Source organism: Bufo gargarizans, chromosome 3 (assembly GCF_014858855.1).
Source record: "Bufo gargarizans isolate SCDJY-AF-19 chromosome 3, ASM1485885v1, whole genome shotgun sequence".
In the NCBI taxonomy this organism is placed as follows: domain Eukaryota; kingdom Metazoa; phylum Chordata; class Amphibia; order Anura; family Bufonidae; genus Bufo; species Bufo gargarizans.
This window is the reverse complement of record NC_058082.1, coordinates 211674917-211699877: the sequence shown is the minus strand read 5'-3', so window position 1 is coordinate 211699877 and position 24961 is coordinate 211674917. Positions and strand designations below refer to the sequence as shown.

The following is a 24961-nucleotide window of genomic DNA, read 5'->3' as shown; positions in this document are numbered from 1 at the left end:
AAACCAACATTACCCCCCTTGTCTGAAGGCTTTACTGTGATGGATTTATCAGCTTTGAGGCTTCTATACAGTTTGGACAAGACACCTGCGAATAGTGAGGGGGAAGGGACCCTTTACTGATGTGAAAAATAAAAGTCATAAAATGCCCCCTCAAGGTGACATATCATGTATAGATGTATTCATGAAACAAATGATGTCAGAATTTAGGTTATTGAACCACACCCCCTTTAGATTTAATTGCAGCGCAGATGAACATAGGGCGATTAAAAGCTTTGGTACACAGCCACTTTACGTTACCGGATAGACCACAAAAGTGGCTTGAGAATCCAGTTAAAGGCTGCTTTAGGTGCGGTAGTTGCAGTTTCAAGACATTCATTACATACGCGACTTCATAAACTGTCATACAATGGAAGTCGTATATTTAATGATGTTCGAAGGTGGCATACAATATGTGGGAAAAACACGTAGGGAACTATGTCGCCATATTGGGGAACATGTCAATGATGTCCCCAATCGCCAGACAGGTTCATGCTGTTCACGAGGGGCGAACAACCACCATGAAATTCAAGATAATAGAACGTATCCATAAATCACCTCGAGGTGATTGGGACAAACGTATAATACAAAGAGAGAGTTGGTGAATTTTTAAAATTGGACACCTCTAGCCCGAGGGGCCTCAATAAACAACTTGATTTTGGGTGTTTTATCTGAGACACTACTTTATTTCTTTATCTCTACATCTTTACCACGTCTTGTGGTGAGCAATCAGCGAGAGGACCAGCCTTTTAATGTCTAGTATCTGCCCATAGCGCCTATCATGTTATTTGACAGTTGGACGCATTATAATTATCCAGCCCTGTGGAATGACAGGGCAGTGTGGGAGGGATGCGTTTACATCTGAGTACCGCCCCTCCCCCTGTTCAATTGTTTAGTAGGAGTGGCCCTTTGTAACTTGACCACTCCCGTTCACACCCCATTTGACCTCATTATTATGCGCAAATTTTATGCTCGTATTTTTCACGACGCGATTGCGCATTGACGTCATGATGCGAAGTAATAGGGGAGGGCCTGTTTGTTTAAAACTAGCGAGATGCGCGGCTCATCACTGCTAGAGATGCCAAGCATTAATCAGAGACACTGAAAACCAGGTAGTGTCCCACCTACCTAAGGAGCATTATCACATGCATGCTCTAATCTATGACACATACAGTAGGCTTCTTCTGGGATTACCTACACTCCTTGCTAGAAGTAATTGCATTGCTGGTTTCTATATAGGGGAACATGGATATACCTTTTTGCCTATATGAAGATACCCAGTACTTATTGTCCTATCTTTCTCCTGTTATATGTTTGTTTCTATTTCAGGAGACATTACACCCGTGTCCCCTGATGATTCTGGGGCTAGTAATAATTAGATTAGATATTATAAGGTTTCTTTTTGCACTTCTCTATTGTTTTCTTTGCACTTTATATTGTTTTTTTATTTCCTTTGGGTGCACCTTTCTGGTTCTATCTAATATACCACCTTTTCAGCATATATATTGTATTACAGCGTGAGGACTGCCCAGGGAATTGAGATCAGTGCAGGGTTCCGGACAGGGCTGCTCTTTTCAGGGCGATGACTCTGTATTAGGAGGTCATTAGGGTGTAACACTTTGAATAGGGACTACTAGGAACAGAATAGGTCTCTGCCCCCACCTATCACATGTTGAAGCCGTATCCGACATCAAAAGAAAAGCATCTTGATGAGGAGCGTCAGGAGAGATTTGTCGCTTGCTGCACTCCATTTCGAGCTACGCTCACATAAAGCAGAACTACAGGATTGGTAAGGTTCATCTACTTTCTTACCAGCCTTTTTTCAATTTGTTGGTTAACATATATATGCACAAGATGGTGTACATGTTTTTTTGGCGTTCTCTGTCTTATAATGGGGTTTTTGATTTAAGGACATTATTATATGCTTTTTTTTAGCCGTTATACATTAAAAGTTATGTTTTAATGATTACTACTGCTCCCCTTCCACATTGTTAGATGTTCTATAGCGGTAAACTAGGAAAGTTTTACCATTACTTTCAGAGTTGGACATTCCTTCAATGAGGGAATAGTGCAGCCCTGTACTTTCACCCACTCCACTATCCCTACCTACTTGGACGATCCATCCTAAATGGCAACCGCAACGGGTTGTCAGTCTCAAACTTAACTAAGTGCTTGGGCCTAAACAAAAAGAGGTTAAATACCAGCTGACAAAGAGGCTGGATGCCACAATAACAGCCTAACAATCCTGTCTGCTCTGCCACAGAGAGACCAGACTCGCCATCGCAGCATGTTACTCCAGTGTCTGCGAGTTGCTAGCAGAGATTTTACCTACATGTCAACTTATGCCCTATAACACATAAGGAGGACAGTATATATGTAGCATGTCTGGATCTTTTGGGACTGTCATGTTATAGCATTTCATAACATTGTGAATCATTACAAGAAATGTTGCATACATTTTATGTCGCACGGCACATGTCGCAGTGTAGTCATACGCTTAGAATGACAAAATTCAGAGGTATATCGTGATAGTAAACCTCAGTACATACACGTGTTCTCTCAAGGTAAACTGGTTTTAAGTGCAAGGAAATTTAACAAATTCACATTCCAAATGTTTCACATACATAAAAGTAGGTCAGCCATTGCTTCCTTTAAAATGTCCATCTTGAATATATGCCCTCCAGAAATATGAAAACACTGATTGGGGGTGTTTTAAAATAATTGTATACCAATTTATGAAAAAACATAAACCGTTCATAAAAGGACATATCTCGAGCCATCTGTTATAATCCTTCCAATGTTGCTAAAAATCTATTTTAATAAAAGTATGGCCAGCAAAATTACAAAACTGTGGTCAATTAGGGAGCAATGCAGCTGCCAAAGCTGTCCGACAATGTAATGTATGAGACAGGCGGAATGTTTGCTGCCTCTTTTATTATTCATAAAGTGGTTTAATAAAACAAACAGAGTTTCTACACGATGCCAGAAAACTGTTCTGTCAAGTACTGTAAACCTCAATAGCTATTGACTGTCTGTATAACTGACTTAAAGGTGTTCTTGGGGAACACTGAGTTTTTAAGAAGTACCCGCAGCCTGCCTCTGTAAATAGAAGATTCACTCTTATCTGCACCCCATCACTCTGGTCCTTCGAGCTGCCTCCGCTGTGCCCACGTTCCAGTCCCTGGCTTGTTTTCTTCCAGAACTGCTTGGACATGGTCACATCCTCTGCTGAAGTCAATGGCTGGCTTCAGCTGTGATGTGCTGCTTGTGGCCATATCACTGCTGAAGCCAGTCATTGGCTTCAGTTCTGACCAAAGACAACATGTGGGTTGGGTGGGTTTCCGCCAACTACTCCTGTTTCCTCCCACACTCCAAAGACATATTGGAAGGGAATTTAGATTGTGATTTCCACTGGGGACAGCAGGATATGATAATGTCTGTAAAGTGCTGCAGAATAGGGTGGCACTGTACATAAAATGCATAAACTCTAGTATGGTGTGACAGTGTTGCGCAACTTTTTTTTTTTGTGTGGTTTTTTTCCCCGTTAATTGCAACTTTTTAAAACCCATAAGTTCATCTGCTTGCTAATTGCCATTCAATTTCTTGGAATTCATATTTAAAAAAAAGAAAAAAAGTCTTGTCGGATTACAGCTACAGGATTCGGTTTTTTCCTGCTGTAAGGTATTTATAAAGCGCACTAGAAAAAGCACAAGTGGTGCTGGACACATACAGAGGTAATTACCCCTTACTAAATACAGAGTAGACGCACCAGTGAACCACTATTCGGAATGGAATAACATAACTGGCATTTTGTTTTGGATTATAATATGAAAAATTATATAATATAAAATGATATAAGAATCTGAGAGATGCACATGAATATACAGATAGGAGCAGGAACATTAATTGCATATGAAAGGGGTTTTCCACTGATGGCCGATCCTTGGTATAGGATATCAGTGTTTGAATCGTTGGGTTCTGACTCCTGAGATCCCAGTATATCAGCAAAATTAAGGAACCCTTTATTGATTGGGCAAAAAAAGGGATGCAAAAGCGTAGTACACTTCATTTTTCCATCACGTTAACGTAAATCTTTTCAACAATAGAACCCTATGGTGATGGATGCCACCATAAGCCATCTGACAGAGACATCCTTTTAAAAGTATATGTTTTTGTATACATTAAACGTGACAAAAACGTGATGTGAACCCAGTCTAACAGAGCTGGGGTCCTGAGTTCAAATCTTTATGCTTGCCATTATTCCTGCTTGCAAAGCAACTTCAAATATTGACAGTTCACTTGCTGCCTAATATATTCCACCATTTCAGGAGCCATTGTCATGAGAAAATCAGTGCTATTCACTTCACCTATCAGTGGTTTTAATGTTATGGCTGATAAGGGTAGTAAGTGCCATTTACATGAAAAGACTATCTTTTACCCCTTCCCAACATTTGACATACATGTACATAATAATCGAGGAAAGGGTGTATGGAGTGAGCTCAGAAGCTGAACCCACTCCACACACTAAGTGCCAGCTGTGTTATACTATTAATACCCACCTGCAGTGGCAAGGACATAACTTACCAGTGATTTAACCCCTCAGAAGCCACAGTCAATAGCGACTATGGCATTTAGGTGACAGAAAAGTTATTTTGAATAGGTTTTTTCTATGGGTATGGTGAAAAGCAAATTTATATTTTACGTTTTAAACTTTTTTGAAAGTACTAAAGCAAAGGAAAAACAATATAAATTGTGTTTAGCTGTAATCATATTAACCCCCACAATAACTAACATCTCATTTTAAGTGCAGTGAAAGCTGTAAAAAAATACGAAAAAACCCCACAAAGACTTTCCCCCCATATTTCAATACACGGTAAGGTAAATTAAATGGTGCCACTAAAAATACAACTTGGCCCACAAAAAATGTTCATGGAAAAGTAAAAAAGCTATGGATCTTGGAAGGCAGGAAGGAAAAAAATGAAAAAGAAAAACTATTGGCTGCAGCAGGACATGGTTAGCATCTGAAAAATTAGCAGCTTTCTTTCTTAAACAATAAATGCCTTGCGTAAATGAGCACAAGATGATGTCCCTTATGCATTTTAGTTTATTGCTCTATTCACTATAATATTAATTAACAATCGGTACATGCTTCCTGTACAATAAAAACCGCGTGACATCTCAGAACAGTGTAAAAGTGTCAAACCGCCACCCCATTTTATTGCCAGTGTATAGGCGAGCAGCTGAACAGCAGCACGGTGAACCTATTTGCTTGTCTTTGTGGACCACATTTCGGTGCTTTGCATTTTTCACAAAAGTAGTTAAAAGGGTTTTCTGAGTTAAATAAAAACTCGAGCAATCCCTGTAAATGGGCTAAAATAAAAATATGTTTTCTACGCTGCTTCTTCAAGTGTTGCGCTCCGGTCCTCCTGCTGCTGACACCATCTTCTTGGCTGCAACAGTGACTGTCCATGTACAATCACAGCTGTAGCTAATCGCTGGTCTTAGCTATGCACAGGATGTCTCTGCTGAGGCCAGTGATTGGCTGCAGTGATGAGCAGAACATCGCGACTACAGCCAGAAAAACGAAGAGCAGCCGTGAGGACCTGAGCTAAGCGGGTGAGTATATATTCTTTTGTTATTTACGGCTAGGTTCAGATACGCAGCAAGGGATCCAGCAGGCTGTTCCAGCAGAGTACAGCCTGCCGGAATGCATCCCCCCTTTAATTATAATGAGGTCCGGTGACTAAACAAAAGAACTAAACTGTCCTCAACCACATAAAAAAAAACTAGTTTAATCTCCTTCAAGATATTATTAAAGTCCTCTTAAGTGATATTCAAATCTGGTGAAATTGCCAGACTGTAGTAGATAAAATCTGTACAACAATCAGGGCATGCTGCAGGTTTTCCAAGGCTCAACATTCCCATTCTGTTGCAAAAATACATCAGTTTTTCATTCTGGATTATACTGTTTGCAATGCCTCTGTGGCAAATCCACCTCAAAATCTGTAACGTACCCAACGTACCCTAATACTGTCATTTAATAATACAAACAAATCTATTAGAAAGCACTATAAGACCCCACAATTTTTAAGGTATGATTAAAAATTACATATGCTCTATAAGCTGAAATAGACTACATGATTTCATAAATTAGAAAACCAGTACAAGAGAAGAGGGAATAAAACACAGAATATACGCATCTCCTGTTCTTACCCCACTACTGTCAAGTACTATTATTCTCATTCTTTAACAAAGGGGAGTGATAGTGGCTGATGCGTGGAAGGAATTTGTCCTTCTGGAGATAAATACATTTTCTTGCGGTGTCAAGTGTCTTTTCGGACATGAAGGTTGTTGTAAAAATGTTGTTATTTTCATTCCATTATCTCACCCTCTGCAGGAGATAATGGTCATATATTAAAATATGTCTTTCACACAACATTGACAGTTAAGGTGACGAGTCACTGGAGGCTCTAGTCCAGTCCATGACCAGGCTGTAAAAATAGAGATACACATGCTTATTCCACCCAAAATCTTTCTGTTTAGATGTGCGAAGATGTTACCATTTCCATAATTGCAACAGATCAAAAAGTGTCTATCCACCATAACAACATTCAATAACATTATTGGGAAAAAAATATGAAAAAATGAAATTCTGACACTCTCAAGAAGCAAGATGATAGGACATTTTTTATGAAGACTGTTTAGAAAGCTGTTTTGACATTTATGGAGCAAATGAGCAATAAAGCCTGTAAACTATAACAAACAAATTCACACTAAAAGTCCACTCACATCATATAGCTTTATTATACAGAGTATGGGTTAAACCATTCTCTTCCCAATAATGTCTTAGAATATTAATTCTTGTCATCAGTGTTGAGAAAGCTGGTGTAACTAGTGTAAATCCATCCAATAAAAGAGAATATACAGTGGATATAAAAAGTCTACACACCCCTGGTAAAATGTCAGGTTTCTGTGCTGTAAAAAAATGAGACAAAGAAATCATTTCAGAACATTTTCCACCTTTAATGTGATCTATAAACTATACAACTCAATTGAAAAACAAATATAAAAAAAATATAAAAATAAAATAATATGGTTGCATAAGTGTGCACACCCTTAGGGCTGTTTCACACGAGCGGATGCCGTGCGTGACATCCGCTCCGTGAATGACAGCCAAGACCCGATGCGGACTGCAGAAGCATGGAGCATTAACATGATTGATAATGCTCCGTGCCTCTCTGTGACCTCTTTACTACGAAATCACAATGACAACTTTCTCACTGTGATTTCGTAGTAAAGAGGTCACAGAGAGGCACGGAAAATTATCAATCATGTTAATGCTCCGTGCCTCTGCAGTCTGCATCGGGTCTTGGCTGTCATTCACGGAGCGGAGGTCACGCACGGCACCCGCTCGTGTGAAATAGCCCTTAAACTACTTTGTTGAAGCACCTTTTGATTTTATTACAGCAATCAGTCTTTTTGGGTATGAGTCTATCAGCATGGCACATTTTGACTTGGCAAGGTTTGCCCACTCTTCTTTGCAAAAATCTGTCCAAATCTGTCAGATTGCGAGGGCATCTCCTGTGCACAGCCTTCTTCAGATCCCCACACAGATTTTCAATCGGATTCAGGTCTGGGCTCTGGCTGGGCCATTCCAAAACTTTAATCTTCTTCAGGTGAATCCATTCCTTTGTTGATTTGGATGTATGCTTTGGGTTGTTGTCATGCTGAAAGATGAAGTTCCTCTTCATGTTCAGCTTTCTAGCAGAAGCCTGAAGGTTTTGTGCCAATATTGACTGGTATTTGGAACTGTTCATAATTCCCTCTAGCTTAACTAAGGTCCCAGTTCCAGCTGAAGAAAAACAGCCCCTTGGCATGATGCTGCCACCACCATGCTTCACTGTGGGTATGGTGTTCATTTGGTGATGTGCAGTGTTGTTTTTGTGCCAAACATATCTTTTGGAATTATGGCCAACCTTGGTTTCATCAGACCATAACACCTTTTCCCACATGCTTTTGGGAGACTTCAGATGTGTTTTTGCAAAATTTAGCCTGGCTTGGATCTTTATCTTCGTAAGAAAAGGCTTTCGTCTTGCCACTCTACCCCATAGCCCAGACATATGAAGAATACGGGAGATTATTGTCACATGTACCACACAGCCAGTACTTGCCAGATATTCCTGCAGCTCCTTTAATGTTGCTGTAGGCCTCTTGGTAGCCTCCCAGACCAGTTTTCTTCTAGTCTTTTCATCAACTTTGGAGGGATGTCCAGTTCTTGGTAATGTCACTGTTGTGCCATATTTTCTCCACTTGATGATGACTGTCTTCACTGTGTTCCATGGTATGTGGAATTATATACTTATCAAAAAAGTATGAAACTACTGAAAATGTCATATTCTAGGTTCTTCAAAGTAGCCACCTTTTGCTTTGATTACTGCTTTGCACACTCTTGGCATTCTCTTGATGAGCTTCAAGAGGTAGTCACCAGCATTGTATAGAGGCTGTGCTTGGTATCGCAGCTCAGCCCCATTCACTTTATGAATGTGATGTCACTGGCATAGTCTAAGCTGCAAGAAGGCCGAGGTGATCATGTGAGCACCTCTGCCTTCTCAAAAAGCCGATCAGCAGTGGGTCCTGGGTGTCGGTTCCCCACCGGTCAGATACTGATGACACCTTTAAATTACCTCAATGTTTTTTTTCCAGCACAATTAAGTAGTGCAAAATGTTTAAATAAAAAGATGCAATTTTGCACATGCAAAATTAAAATGGCATTAGACTTCTTTCTTTCCTAGCAGTTATAAGGTCAGATGAAACATACACTAGTACACATTAAGCATCAAACACAATGAGGACCCAAATTACAATTCATAAGCAGTTAAAGTAATGTAAGGACCTTTTTGAAATTGTGTGATGCATTGAATACATGCACAACTATAAATCTGCAATGTAGTATATTATGTCTGTGTGTGAATCTGTGGGTTTGTAAAATGAAAAGAAAATAATTTAAAAAAATCCCAAACACCAGAAAAGCTGTAAACACTCCATGTTATTTCACACTACCACTGAGCCAGGACTAATTGATAGGGGGGGGGGGGGGGGGGGGGGTCACACATAACAAAGATAGGGAAAAGGCTTACTTGCGTTCTCTCAGTTTATCCTACTCCTGCTCTTTTAACTTTGTTGTTTTCTATATCTTCCGTTCATGGGGTATTCCTAAGATTAAAAAAAAGAACATGACATATTAATATAATTATGCTTAAATACATTATGATATTAAACATTATTATGCCGTTTCACATCCTCACACATGTAATATCTATGCATCACATGCAACAGAGATTAACACTACTCTGGAGACTACTCGCAACTCAGATCTGCAGTTATGCAGTGTTCAGAGGGGACCAATTTGGTAAGTGTAGACACTTTATTATGTATTGTGTTGTATCACAAGTGGTGGCTTGATAATTATGTGCGAACAAGGAATTTATTTTGTTCCACTCCATAAAAACTTCCATGTTGGCTTGGTGTTTATGGGAGGAGGGCACGTTTATTTTCCTCTGAAAGAGGCTATAACTTGAATGTTAGCGTGACTTTTAAATGCTAGAAATGCATAGAACCATCCCAAAGAGCACAAGAAACGACATCAATGTGTTTTATGACCATACATATGGACTAAAAGCAATAGAATAGATTATCCTGGTGGGTGTTATTTTTTCTGTATTCGAAATGCCTACTAAACCAGTGTATAATCGTTATAATGAAGCTATCTAGAACAACCCCTTGCAGCAGAATTCAAGTCCATAATGCATGAATACAACAACACAAATTTTTAGTCTCACAGTAAGCAGGTGTTCTCTGCAAATTTGTAAGAAGGTTACCTAAAAGAATAATGTTTGTACATTTGATTGTTTGTACAATTAGTCTATGCAAATGCAGCAGGCTTAAAAGGTGATGTACACCTCTGGAGGCAATTTTGTTTATGATTGCATCTTACTCATTTCTAGCTAAAAATCCTATTTTCAATTGGCCTTTATTAAAGATATTGAGCCATTCTGTTACAAAGGGTTAACTGTTTTTCTAACTGTGCGATAGGGCCCCTACTTTCAGCTTGCACTGGATCATCTAATAACCTTTATTTCTAAACTACTAAGAGGACATAAACACTTATTTAAGCCGCATTCTTATCAGTGCGAACTGAGCTATAATGAGGATTTATAATGTCAGAGAGCAGAGATAAGGAACTTGTCAGCTCCCCAACAGAGAGAAAATCCAGAGGCTGCTACTAGAGCAGTGTTTTCCAACCAGTGTGCCTCCAGCTGTTGCAAAACTACAACTCCCAAAATGCCCGCACAACCAAATGATGTCTGGGCATGCTGGAAGTTGTAGTTTGGCAACAGCTGGAGGCACACTGGTTGGGAAACACTGTACTAAAGCATCCCAGCTCTGTACAGAAAAAAAGGTTACATACACTCACCTAAATAATTATTAGGAACACCTGTTCTATTTCTCATTAATGCAATTATCTAGTCAACCAATCACATGGCAGTTGCTTCAATGCATGTAGGGTTGTGGTCCAGGTCAAGACAATCGCCTGAACTCCAAACTGAACGTCAGAATGGGAAAGAAAGGCGATTTAAGCAATTTTGAGCGTGGCATGGTTGTTGGTGCCAGACGGGCCGGTCTGAGTATTTCACAATCTGCTCAGTTACTGGGATTTTCACGCACAACCATTTCTAGGGTTTACAAAGAATGGTGTGAAAAGGGAAAAACATCCAGTATGCGGCAGTCCCGTGGGCAAAAATGCCTTGTGGATGCTAGAGGTCAGAGGAGAATGGGCCGACTGATTCAAGTTGATAGAAGAGCAACGTTGACTGAAATAACCACTCGTTACAACCGAGGTATGCAGCAAAGCATTTGTGAAGCCACAACACGCACAACCTTGAGGCGGATGGGCTACAACAGCAGAAGACCCCACCGGGTACCACTCATCTCCACTACAAATAGGAAAAAGAGGCTACAATTTGCACAAGCTCACCAAAATTGGACTGCTGAAGACTGGAAAAATGTTGCCTGGTCTGATGAGTCTTGATTTCTGTTGAGTCCGAATTTGGCGTAAACAGAAGGAGAACATGTATCCATCCTCTGATGGCTACTTCCAGCAGGATAATGCACCATGTCACAAAGCTCGAATCATTTCAAATTGGTTTCTTGAACATGACAATGAGTTCACTGTACTAAAATGGCCCCCACAGTCACCAGATCTCAACCCAATAGAGCATCTTTGGGATGTGGTGGAACGGGAGCTTCGTGCCCTGGATGTGCATCCCTCAAATCTCCATCAACTGCAAGATGCTATCCTATCAATATGGGCCAACATTTCTAAAGAATGCTATCAGCACCTTGTTGAATCAATGCCACGTAGAATTAAGGCAGTTCTGAAGGCAAAAGGGGGTCCAACACCGTATTAGTATGGTGTTCCTAAAAATTCTTTAGGTGAGTGTATATTTTAATAAAGATCAACTGAAAAAATGATTTTTAGCTCAAGAGGAGTGCAATGCAATAATTAGAAAAATTGCCCCAAATGTGTACATAGCCTTTAACACACACACTTAGTGAGTTATCACATCTAGTTAACACATTAAGACTGTGACTGTTAACTCTGCTACATCCATATACAGCTGTAAACGACACTAATATAATGCCACCTTTCCAACAAGACAATAGGATGGATTTGCTCCTCATTGTAATAGTGTTGCCACTGTGAAGGAGCCACATCAATGCATCCAAGAAGCAGAACTCCCGACACTGTAGAGCAGGGCTGGACAAAGACAGCATAGGGCCCCAATGCAAAGAATGTGCCAGGGCCTTCCTCCCCCTCCCCCCCAAGCCAAATTCTCAACATAACCTATTCCGTCCTAACATTACTTATAGCAATACAAAACATACAGGGTAAGGCAACTTTCACACCTGTGGCACTACGGTCGGGCCACCTGAATTGGCAGATGCATGGAATTGGTCGGACAAAAACTCAGGCATGCATCGGTTTGTGTCCCGCTGATTCTCTGCATTTTTGCCAGATTGTGGCCAGATCTCTGCCACACCCCATTATAGTTAATAGGGCCGGGGGGCATTCTGTCTGCATCCAGCAGTGCTGGAGCATTTCGGCAGGCTGTTCTCTGATGTGAAGGTAGCCTAATACAGGACATACCTCTTACATCTAGTGACGTCTCCTTTGATGTAGATGTTCTCTGTCCTTCTCTTCTCCATTCAGATCAGACTGCCATGATTATTTTTTTCAGCTTCAGCCATCTCTTCTCTCTGCAGAGTTTGACAGGCAGACATCTTAGTTTCCTAGTTTTCCATCATCCTCCCACCTTCTAAACACCCCATCCTGCCACCTCTAATATTGTACCTGCTGTGCTCCCTATACTAGTTACACACAGATAGTTTCCCTTTAATGATTGGCTACTATACTTGAATACTAGTATTCAAGTTCCTCATAGTCCCTCAACTGTAATTAAGCCCACCATAATGCCCCCGGTAGTAATAATGTACTTTATAATGTGTAACAGTAGAAAAATGCTCCCTTATAATGTGCGCCAGTACATAAAAATGCCCTGTTGTGTGGCAGTATAAAAAATACATCCTCTTACTGCCCCCTGTAGAGCCAATGTCCCCATAGTACCTCATAATGTGTGCCAATGCCCCCTGTGTGCCCAAAAAACCCTCTTAGTGCCCCCATTTGAGCCAAGGTCCCCATAGTTCCCCTATAATTTGCGCCAGTATAAAATACTCCTATATCGTGCGCCTCTGCTTGTCCCCATGGTGCCTGACAATGTGCCAGTATAAAATGTGCCAGTAGATGCCCCCTAGCATAAAGGATAGGGCCCTCATAGTGCTCCTCCCCCTCCATAGTGCCCTCCCATGTGTGCTAGCATATAAGATTGGGCTCCCCATAGTGCTTCTCCCGATCCATAGTGCCCCCCATGTGTGTCGATATTTAAAATAGGGCCCTATAGTGCTACTCCTCTTCCATAGTGCCCCCCATGTGTGCCAGTACATAAGATAGGGCACCAGTAGATGCCTCCATGAGTGCCAGATAGGGCCCCTAGTAAAGTATAAATAAAAAAAAGCTATAAACTCACAAACTTACCTCCTTGCCGCTTTCAGCGATGCGATGCAGGCCTCTTCTGGCCTGTGTCCAGCGCTGTACGGCTCAGACGGTGTGATGACGTAATTGCGTCGCTTGCACCGGCTTCTGATAGACTACAGGAAGATGCCTCTCCCCTGCGGCAGCATCCATCTGTATGGCTGTCCTAAGGACGGACATACAGATGAATATAGAGAGATGAGCACTTCCACAATGGAAGAGCTCATCTCCCCCTGCTGCCGGTAAGAAGGGGCCCCCTCCTGAACTGGGCCCCTGTGCAGCCGAACCGGCTGCACAGGCGATATATCCGCCCCTGCTGTACAGTTTAGGAGCCAGTTGGTCCACTATAGGTGGCACTTTGGGTCTTTGGTAATGATAGTCACTGAGGAAGGAGCCAAGATAGCTCTGAAATGCATCTGCACAATTCACATTACAGGAGCGTTACTATCTAAGCATTAATAACACCACTGTAAGGACTGCCTATTTAATAGTCATCTGTCAGCAGATTTGTACCTATGAAACTGGCCAACCTGTTGTATGTTAGCTTGGCAGCTGAAGGCCTCTGTGTTGGTCCCATGTTCATACAGTTGCGAGTATGCAAACCCTTTGGAATGATATGGATTTCTGCACAAATTGGTCATAAAATGTGATCTGATCTTCATCCAAGTCACAACAATAGACAATCACAGTCTGCTTAAACTAATAACACACAAAGAATTAACTGTTGCCATGTTTTTATTGAACACACCATGTAAACATTCACAGTGCAGGTGGAAAAAGTATGTGAACCCTTGGATTTAATAACTGGTTGAACCTCCTTTAGCAGCAATAACTTCAACCAAGCGTTACATGTAGTTGCAGATCAGACGTGCACAGCGGTCAGGAGTAATCTTTGACCATTGCTCTGTACATACTTTTTCTTGCAACTGTATGTGCCCGCATGGCTGAGAAAATGTATCTTTTAATATATGCAAATGAGCCTCTAGGAGCAACGAGCGTGTTGCCATTACACCTAGAGGCTCTGCTGTCACTGCCACACCCTCTGCATTCTGATTGACAGGAGCAGATGTGATGATGCTTTTACTGCCTGACCTTGTCAGTCAAAGTGGAGAGGACGTGGCAGTTGTAGAGAGAGCAGAGTCTCCAGATGTAACAGCAGCACACTCATTGCTCCTAGAGACTTATTTGCATATAGTAAAACTTTAATTTAACCCAGCAATGTGGGCACATACGAACATGGGACCAACACAGGTGCCTCCAGCTGCCAAGCACACATGTAACAGGTTAGCCAGTGTCATAGGTACAAACCTGCTGACAGATGCCGTTTAAGAAAACTCCTATTGCAGGCTGTTTATCTGGATTCACTGATTAACATACTAAAGCCGTGGAGTATGTAATATAGCAGGAAACATTGCTGTAATGCAGCCTATCCTAACTCCTACCTCATCTATTGCTTATGTGATTCTAACGTGAGTCCTAGTTGAACCACAATGCTATATCTGCTAGAAGCCATCTAATCTATATGGAGTACTGGGAAGAAACAACCCAAACTACAAGACATCTATTCCGCATTGGGATATGGTAAGAAACAGTGACACACTACTATGTATACAGTACTGTCTAAATCAATTAAGGAAAGGCAATGAAGGGAAATTGCATGGACAACTTTTTCCTTACCAACAGCGCATAGATGTGGTTACCCATATATCACTGTAAATAACTACTGTTATATAACCACGCCAACACAAGTACATGCTGTATTGATCTTCTAACATCTTAATCACTTGTTGATCTACACTAACTGGCAATCTGAAGCTCTTCTAGTCACTTATGTGTGAACTGATACCTAAATTCATGATATGGGTAACTGAACTACTATCTCGACGGTCCTACTATAACTACTAAACTGCAAGGGCCCCTGCATTTTTGGGAAAGATTAAGTTTGTATTTAAAATATGCAATGTAAACTGCAGTGTATTGGGATATATGGAGACAATGAGAATAGGGATGAGATAAGCATAAGTCTGATTGGATACTGAAGTCACGTGATAATGGGAGGAGTTGGAAGAGTAAGGTCAATTATAAACAATATATTGTTCTTTTCCAAAAATACATAATCAGGTAAAAAGCTAAAATAGGTGACAACCCCTATAGTAGTTGTACTAGTTGTCACTCGTTTTCATGTCTACACTAAGAACACAGATGTCAGCCAACTTGATAAGGATGCATGGTAGAAAAGTACGCCTCTGTCCATGTGGTATCCTATGTAACCCTATCTACTTCCCAATTCACTTTTCTGCAGTCACATTTGGGCTTTCCAAATGTTTAATACTAAAACCACAAGTGTAAAACCAAAAAGCCAACTTCATCATGATCATAGATGGATATGATACAATAGTTCTAATGTAGAAGGCTAAAAAGATTAAAGGGTAACTGTCATGTTTTCATTAAAAAAAAATTAAAAAAAATTAGCACATGTTACTGCTGCAGCAGAATTATGCATAAAGCAATCTTTAGTTTCTTCACATACCACTGTTTTCCTTGAGTTTTTCCCTTAGTTACGGATGTTTCAACATTTACAATATGAGGACATTCTCAAGATGGCTCCTCTGCCAGTTCTGGAGGCCAAAACTGCTTTCCCTCACTTCCCATACAAACTTGCTGTAGCCAGCAGCTCCCTGCCAGCCAATCAGATTGGATTACTGAGAGACACGCCTCCTCACTCTGAAGCCTAATGCAGGCATGCAGTGTGAAGGACCGCCCCTCTGTCTTCTGTTTACACTAAAGGGAAGACAAACAAGCCCTAGCAACTGTCTTTTAAAGGGAGCAGTGAAAAGGGACAGAAGACATTAATGAATGCTGTTATTATAAGGTAATTACAGATCTTTTGATAATCATTGAATAGACTAACTCAGGTATACATGCCTAGCTCTAATAAACTAGCAAATAAAAATAAAAAATATGACAATTACCTTTACTGCAATCTGTGATCACATTTTGTCTCCCATCATACTGTTAATGGCTGTAGCTGACAAAATTGATACATGAAGAACCCCTGATTTGAAGGCACATTAAACCATTTTGTGATTAATAGCATTAGCTTCATTCTGTTTGGTACAGTATATGGATGCAAAGACCTATGTTTGATGGTGAGAAATGTCCAACGTTTGTCTTGCAACTAGAGACAGACCATAGAGGCCCCTTTACATGTGTAACCATTTAAAAAAAAAAACTGTAAAATCAAGCAAAAGTGATTATTAAAGTAACGGCTTATGTGCACTCCCATGATCCCAGCCACTAGGAAGTCTGGCCGCTTTTCATATATCATGCAAGGACGGCCATCACTGCTGGACTGCAGGGTGGTTGTAACTAGTGTTGAGCGAATCTAAGTCCACAAAGTGGACTTCGATCCGAATTTCAGGTTAAATTCGATTCGGCGCAAAGCCAAATGTCCTTATGCTTCGTGGTAGCAAATCAGTTTAACCTGAAATAGTGCAAAAAAAAAATAAAAAATGCATTCTTACCTGCTCCATTGGCTCACGCTGGCCCGGCAGTCACAGTCTTGCCAGGCGTGATGACGTCATCTCAGGCCACACGAGATTTCACACCAGATCTTCAATCAAGATGGTGACAGCTGGCCCGTCGCAAGCAAATGGATCGGGTAAATGATTTTTTAAAATTTTATTTTACACCGTATTATGTACATCAGATTCCACGATGTATGAACGCAGAATCTGAGGGGTACAATGATGGGGGGATGCTGTCATTGCACCAACTATTTACAAAGACACATGATTCATGACAAAGTAATTTGACACAAAGCAAATTTAGAAAATTCGCCAAAGCAGCCAAATCCAATTTTCCAATACTTCACTCATCTCTAGTCATAACCCCTGGATACGAACAGTGTGTAATGTGATGGAAAAATTACTCAAGCCAGCAAAGGAGGCAATACGGACAATCACAATACATTAGTAAGTGCCTTGTATTAATTTCTCTACACAATAAATGCCATTTGCTGAAGTGAGACAACCCCTTTAAGACCAGAAGAGGATGCTGAAGAAGATACTACTGTAATGAAAGTTCTGTGATGTAAAGGATAGTGGTTTGCTTCCGTATGTAGTAATAAAAATGATGGGCACCTAGCACACACTGTATACATGAAGAGCGGCTGTGTTCCAATTAATAAAAAAAAAAGCTTAGAAATGGCTATTTCACAAGAGTAAACATTGTTCTTAAGAATTTTTGTTTCTGTAGAACATAAAACCTTACAAGAAAAAATCTGAGTCACATGAATGTTTCCAGAAATTGGCTGAATCACTACACTTGTAGTGTAGCCAGAGAACTAAACAGATCCAGGAATCATAGTCCATTGGAAGTAGTGGAAATTGCACAACCTGTATGTCATCTAAGATAATTGAGTGACTCATTTACATATACAAGAACCATGTTATTCTTCCGATACAGAATGCATCAAGAGTTAGTGAGAAGTTTCAATCAGTTTACGTCTGCACATACTTTACTAATGTCTATGGAAGATGCGGTGTTGGAAACATATTGCTGATATTTTAATCCCTTAGTGACCAGCCTGTTTTTGGCCTTAGTGACCAAGCATTTTTGTCATATTCCAAGAGCTATAACATTTTTACTGTTTTGTCGATGTAGCCTTATGAGGGTTTGGTTTTTGTAGGAGAAGTTGTAGTTTTTAATGGCACCATTGTGGGGTGCACATAACTTATTAACGTTTATTAACTCTTTTTTGAAGGGATGGGAAAAAAAATCTGAAATACTGCCACTGAGTTTTTAGGTTATAGATTTTGTGACGTAAATTTTACGGCATTGATAACATTAAAACTTTATTCTCTGGGTCAGTACAATTACAGTAATACAAGTACATCCCAAGCAATAAACCCATAACTTTTTTTATTTTGAGTTGTACAGAGCTGTGTGAGGGTTTGATTTTTGAAGGATGTAGTTTTCATTCATATTATTTTGGGGTACATAACACTTTTGATCACTTTTTATTCAGTTTTTTCTTTTTGATGCAAATAAGCAAAAAATTCTGGCATTCGCCGCAAGAGATAGACTACATAATAATTGTATAGTGCGGGTCATTACGGATGCAGTGAAACAAAATATGTGGAGGAGATTTTATTTTTGCTATTTTTTTTTCCATTGAAAAGCTTTATTTCAATGGGATAAAGGTGATTTTTCTACCTTGGGGATTTTTTTATTTAATAAAACTAACTTTTTTTTAATCATTTACTAGTCCCACAAAGGGACTTTAACAGGCAATCTTTAATCGCTTCTATAATACACTGTACTGATTATGCCGATGGGAGACAGAGGGAGCCTGCTCCTTCTAAACCACTTAGATGCCACAGTCTCTATTGACGGCAGCAGATAAGGGGCTAAACAGCCCGAGCCATTAGAGCAGGAGTCCATCTCTCATGTGAGAGTCAAGCCCCCAGTCTCTGCAGCAGCACTTAGACTAGGCCATTGTAAAATAGCAGAGGGCTAGCCTAAGGCCTGTTAGTGACTACTTTAAAAAATTATATTGGTGGTCACTAACGGGTTTAGCAAGCATGTCAAAGTGAAGCTCTGGTTTAAACATTATAATAAGCCTGTAAAACATAGGGGCACAATAAACCCTTAATAAACCCCTAAGCTGGCTGTGGATCAGCCAAAGTTATGGCGGATGACCTCTTCATAACTTCGGCGGATGCTCCACCAGTTCTAAATGTAAGACAGCTTCCTAGCTGTCTTACATGTACACCATTTTCTAAACAGCTGTAGAAAATAATGAATGAGACGGCCTACCAGCCAGTCCCGAGTAGCTGATGAGGCTACCTAAGTTGATGGCTACCTTTAGGTTCTGTCCACACTGGCATAATTAGTTCCTTTTCTAAATAATCCATGACAGATAGGGGATTAGGTTTGATTTATTTTGTAGTGGATCCTCAGGTTTTGGGCTGAATAGTGCAGTAGACCATGCTATTTTGGTCATTTGGAGACCACTCATACAAAAAGCCTATGGGGCTATAGGGATAGGTAACATACATGCATATGTGTGTGTGTATATATATATATATATATATATATATATATATATAGTTACATGGGTTAAAAAAAAGACAGGTCCTTCAAGTTCAACCTTTCTCAATTAAAATTAGATTAATGTGGAAATTTTGTAAAAAAAAAAAAAAACTAGTTTTGAATAATTATAACCCTCCATGTTGTTGCTATTACATAAGCATCTAGCACTTTTATAAATGCTGACATTGTATTTGCCATTACTACCTCTTAGGGTAGGGCATTCCACAGTTTGAGTACTCTAACTGTAAAGAATCCTTTTCTGTATTGATATCTAAATTGCCTTTACATATAATGAATGTCCCTTGGTCCTTTGTAAAGACTTTGGAACTGACTCCAGGGGCCAATTTGACTTGGCAATGCTCCATGTACAGAAATAATGTATTCTTCCCTAGAAACCTATATGCACTTTTTCTGTCAGATTTGTATTTCCACGAGACTTCATAGCTGAGGCATACGGAGGTACGGAAGATGCCTCATGTACTTCTATAGCCTTATTACAGTTCTCTACAGAACTGAGCCATAATACAGCCATTGGCATGAGCCCTAAGTTCGGAGCAAATTGCATATTCCTAGCCACCCTGGCTACCTGGCTTCTGTCAAATACTGAAGTATGCCTTCAACAAAGTTTAGATTTAGATTACTATAACACCTTTAATGCCATCAGAAAACACTAAACCTATGATTTTAGGCATGCATTTCTATGGGGAGGGGGTGCTGAGACCTGTTGTCCCAACCAAGGTTTAGCTGACAACTGTCTAAAATGTACAGCCAGCTTTAACTTCTAAGGTCTACACAAGATAACAATGGAGGGCATACCATTACTGCGCAGAGGCTTGGTGAATATGTTATATTTAGCTAGTATTTTTTAGTAGTTTTTAACCATGCATTATGCCTATTCTGGTATTCTGTGGTTTCCGATTTGAATTAATTGACAGACTTTCTAAAAGAAAACCACGCAAATACCTTCTAGACGAATTAATGAGTGCAGCATCAAAGTGTTCATGCTCTGCATTGCTTCCAGATCTAACACATCAGCAATCAAACCCTCAACCCACCCATCTCTAACAATGAATGGCAATATAGCGCTCCATGAGACAAGATTAATGAAAGTAGGTTTGCATGCATTCTATAGTCCCATGGTTCATTGATTTTTAAATCTGTGCCTGTGTGTCCCCCTTCACTCAGACAGCCTTTCAGCCAGGGCTCCAGCAGACTCTACTGAGTGTCAAATGTGAAATTCGAAGAGTACAAACATGAGAAAAGCTTGCCATATAATCCCTCCTGACTAGGTCAGAAAGAGTAGAGCAGAAATGTTCAGGCTTTAGCAAATGTTGGATTCATGTACTCAAATGTAGTAATTAAAGCAGAATTTCATGAAAATAGCAAGTAAATTCACAATGCCTTGTAGGGCTAGCTCAATAATGTAATGCAATTATATTTTTCACCTTTCAGCAAATGAACTTTTAATCCATATGTAAATTAACAGTTGAGTGCATCAAGGGTGGGCTCAAGGCACTTTGTGCATTCTTGCTCCTCCTGCTTTTTTTGCCAGTCCCCACACACTCCTTGATTGATAAGGCCAGATGACTATGTAGGAACCTTCTAAGTATACAGAAAGTGCATAGGGCAACACTTGGGATGACTTAAAGATGAAGGTGGAGGGTATAAAAACCACTCACCTTGGGGCGTTGTGCTAGGCACACAACAACCAGACGTGCCAAACTGAGTACTTGAAGCTATTGCTTCGCTGTCTCACCAGACAAAATCCAGTTAACCAATATCAAAAGAAAATAAGAAAAAAGGAGACTTCTAGCGGGTGCTGCTTGCTAAAAAAAAAACGAAAAAAACTTTCAATTGCGTTTGTTTACGTAGAATAACACTGCATTTCTGGACTGGACAAGCCCCTTCATCAGGCATTGTGTGATGCTTGAGGAAGAGGCTGGTCCAGCACAGAATGCACTTAACAGCACATTTGCATATGAATTAAAAGCACCTTTTCTTCGGAATGAAGTAATAGATTGCTAAGTGAATTGTATCATTACATTTAGCTGAGCTAGCTCTACACGCCATTTTTATTCCCTGAACTATTAGAATGGTACATGATGTAAACTGTAGTGGAGGTAATTTTCTTATCAGTGACTGTGTTTGTGAGTTATAACCTCCCTTCTGATCCTCAGCTGTGTCATGTGACCAAAACTTTGACTCTCCAAATAACACAGCATCTTATGTGTGGACAGGAAGCCAGTTTTGCCATGTATTCCTATGGGAGGCACAATGTCAGTCTCATAGGAATGAATAGAGAAGTAACTGACTTCCTGTCCTGTGTCAGTTGGAGATCAGAGTGTTGGTCACATGACACAGCTAAAGATCAGAAGGCAGGTTAAGACTCACAAATATAGTCACTGGTAAGAAGATTACGTTTACTACAGTTTATATCATGTACAGTAACTTTCTAACAGGTCAGAAGATAAAAATATTTGCAGGAGTGGTACTTTAATAATGTGGAAATTTTGTAAAAAAAAAACAACAAGTTTTGAATAATGACTTTATGGACAATTATCGATTATAATCTCAGTTGTTTTTTTTCTTGCTAAATTAACAAAAAATGTCCTAATGGTGAACTGTATATAGAGGAGGTGTCCTTTATATAGAGATGGTGCCCTGTATATAAAGAGGTGCATTGTATCTAGAGGGGTATCCTATATATAGGAGGATGCACTGTATAGAGGGGGTGTCCTTTATACAGTTGCAAGAAAAAGTATGTGAACCCTTTGGAATGATGTGGATTTCTGCACAAATTGGTCATAAACTGTGATCTGATCTTCATCTAAGTCACAACAATAGACAATCACAGTCTGCTTAAAATAATAAACATACAAAGAATTAAATGTTACCATGTTTTTATTGAACACACCATGTAAACAGTCACAGTGCAGGTGGAAAAAGTATGTGAACCCCTAGACTAATGACATCTCCAAGAGCTAATTGGAGTGAGGTGTCAGCCAACTGGAGTCCAATCAATGAGATGAGATTGGAGGTGTTGGTTACAGCTGCCCTAACCTATTAAAAAAAAAAAAAAAACACACCAGTTCTGGGTTTGCTTTTCAAACAAGAAGCATTGCCTGATGCGAATGATGCCTCGCACAAAAGAGCTCTCAGAAGACCTACGATTAAGAATTGTTGACTTGCATAAAGCTGGAAACAACAAAAGCCTTGCTGTTCATCAGTCCACGGTAAGACAAATTGTCTATAAGATGGAGAAAGGTTAGCACTGCTGCTACTCTCCCTAGGAGTGGCTGTCCTGTAAAGATGACTGCAAGAGCACAGTGCAGACTGCTCAATGAGGTGAAGAAGAATCCTAGAGTGTCAGCTAAAGACTTACAAAAGTCTCTGGCATATGCTAACATCCCTGTTAGCGAATCTACGATACGTAAAACACTACACAAGAATGGATTTCATGGGAGGCTACCACAGAGGAAGCCACTGCTGTCCAAAAAAAACACATTGCTGCACGTTTACAGTTTGCACAAGAGCACCTGAATGTTCCACAGCAGTACGGGCAAAATATTCTGTGGACAGATGAAACCAAAGTTGAGTTGTTTGGAAGAAACACACAACACTATGTGGAGAAAAAGAGGCACAGCACGCCAACATCAAAACCTCATCCCAACTGTGAAGTATGGTGGTGGGGGCATCATGGTTTGGGGCTGCTTTGCTGTGTCAGGGCCTGGATGCATTGCTATCATCAAAGGAAAAATGAATTCCCAAGTTTATCAAGACATTTTGCAGGAGAACCTAAGGCCATCTGTCCATCAGCTGAATCTCAACAGAAGATGGGTGTTGCAACAGGACAACGACCCAAAGCATAGAAGTAAATCAACAACAGAATGGCTTAAACAGAAGAAAATACGCCTTCTGGAGTGGCCCAGTCAGAGTCCTGACCTAACCTGTGAGGTGGGATGGATTTTCTCGGCAAAGGAGAAGTGCTCACTAACACAGATTTAGACAGATTTGTGAACAATATTTGAGAGTAAAGGGTCTTTTGTGTATGTAGAAAATGTTTCAGATCTTTGAGTTCAGCTTATGCAAAATGGGAGCAAAACCGAAAGTGTTGCGTTTATATTTTTGGTCAGTGTATATAGCACCACCATATTCTGCAGCGCTTTACAATTCAGAGGGTTCATGTACAAAACAAAAGACATCACAACGTAAGTGGATAATATACAACTGAAACATTAGGAGTGAGGGCCCTGCTCACAAGAGCTTATAATCAACTTTTGTTATAAATTAATATATCACACCTTTTTAGCTTTAATTTACAATAAGTTATTTTTTTCATCAAGCATGACATTTCTATTAAAGCATATGCTAACTAACACCATTTTAGGGCTTAAAGATGCCGGCAGATTGCTGCACTGACGACCTGTGAATGCAGCGACATAAGTTATATATTCACAATGCCACTGAATTTTATAATGTAAAATAATTTTTCGATGAACATATGTCTTACAGTAATGCAGAAAATGTTTCTAAACCACTAATGACAAAGTTATTTATGCTAAATTCAACACCTCATCAGTACTCATGATGTTCATTAAGTCGCTGATCAGGGAGGGGCTGTCTGTAACACGCCATTCTGCATCCGTTTGCAGATAAATGTTATTACTTGTTATTTTCTGTCTGCAATGCAGTGGTCTTTTGAGTTGACCAAATATATTGGGATTTCATCAATAAATAACATGTAAAAAGGTGGTTGCTTAAAAAAATAAAATAAAATAAAAACTCCTATGAAGAACATATATTTTGTGTTTGTGTAATACATTTAACACATTTCTGATCATACCTATGAATATGGAAAGTGATGATGTGGAATGAGCTTTTACATAGGAGTGTGCTATCCTAATTATCAGTCAGGTTACTTTCCTTGTAATTTTCAAGGCTCCCTTCAATTATAAAGGTGTCCTATATGTTGTGCAGGGGAGCATTTCCTAAATAAAACTTCCTATGTTTTAATAGGATTTGATTCTGTTGGCACATAATAAATACAGTTGCAAGAAAAAGTATGTGAACCCTTTGGAATGATATGGATTTCTGCACAAATTGGTCATAAAATGAGATCTGATCTTCATCTAAGTCACAACAATAGACAATCACAGTCTGCTTAAACTAATAACACACAAAGAATTAAATGTTGCCATGTTTTTATTGAAAACACCATGTAAACATTCACAGAGCAGGTGGAAAAAGTATGTGAACCCTTGGATTTAATAACTGGTTGAACCTCCTTTGGCAGCAATAACTTCAACCAAACGTTTCTTGTAGTTGCAGATCAGACGTGCACAACGGTCAGGAGTAACTCTTGACCATTCCCCTTTACAGAACTGTTTCAGTTCAGCAATATTCTTGGGATGTCTGGTGTGAATCGCTTTCTTGCGGTAATGCCACAGCATCTTAATCGGGTTGAGGTCAGGACTCTAACTGGGCCACTCCAGAAGGCGTATTTTCTTCTGTTTAAGCCATTCTGTTGTTGATTTACTTCTATGCTTTGGGTCGTTGTCCTGTTGCAACAACCATCTTCTGTTAAGCTTCAGCTGGTGGACAGATGGCCTTAAGTTCTCCTGCAAAATGTCTTGATAAATTTGGGAATTCAGTTTGCCCTCGATGATAGCAATCCGTCCA

At 40.0% G+C, this 24961-nt stretch overlaps 1 protein-coding gene across 3 annotated transcripts in view; it reads right to left on the bottom strand.

The window, feature by feature from the left end:
* The window catches only part of ST6GAL2 (ST6 beta-galactoside alpha-2,6-sialyltransferase 2), a 175524-nt gene that overhangs the window by 112258 nt on the left and 38305 nt on the right, over positions 1 to 24961 (bottom strand). Inside the window, exons 2-3 of one of the 3 annotated variants that reach the window (XM_044286397.1) lie at positions 9174 to 9249; positions 6250 to 6427 (exon numbers count right to left, since the gene is read on the bottom strand). The gene's annotated coding sequence lies outside the window, so the exon portion shown is untranslated. Of the gene's footprint in view, positions 1 to 6249; positions 6428 to 6825; positions 6871 to 9173; positions 9250 to 24961 lie in introns of those variants that run through there. The other 2 variants (XM_044286398.1, XM_044286395.1) reach the window with 2 other exon arrangements.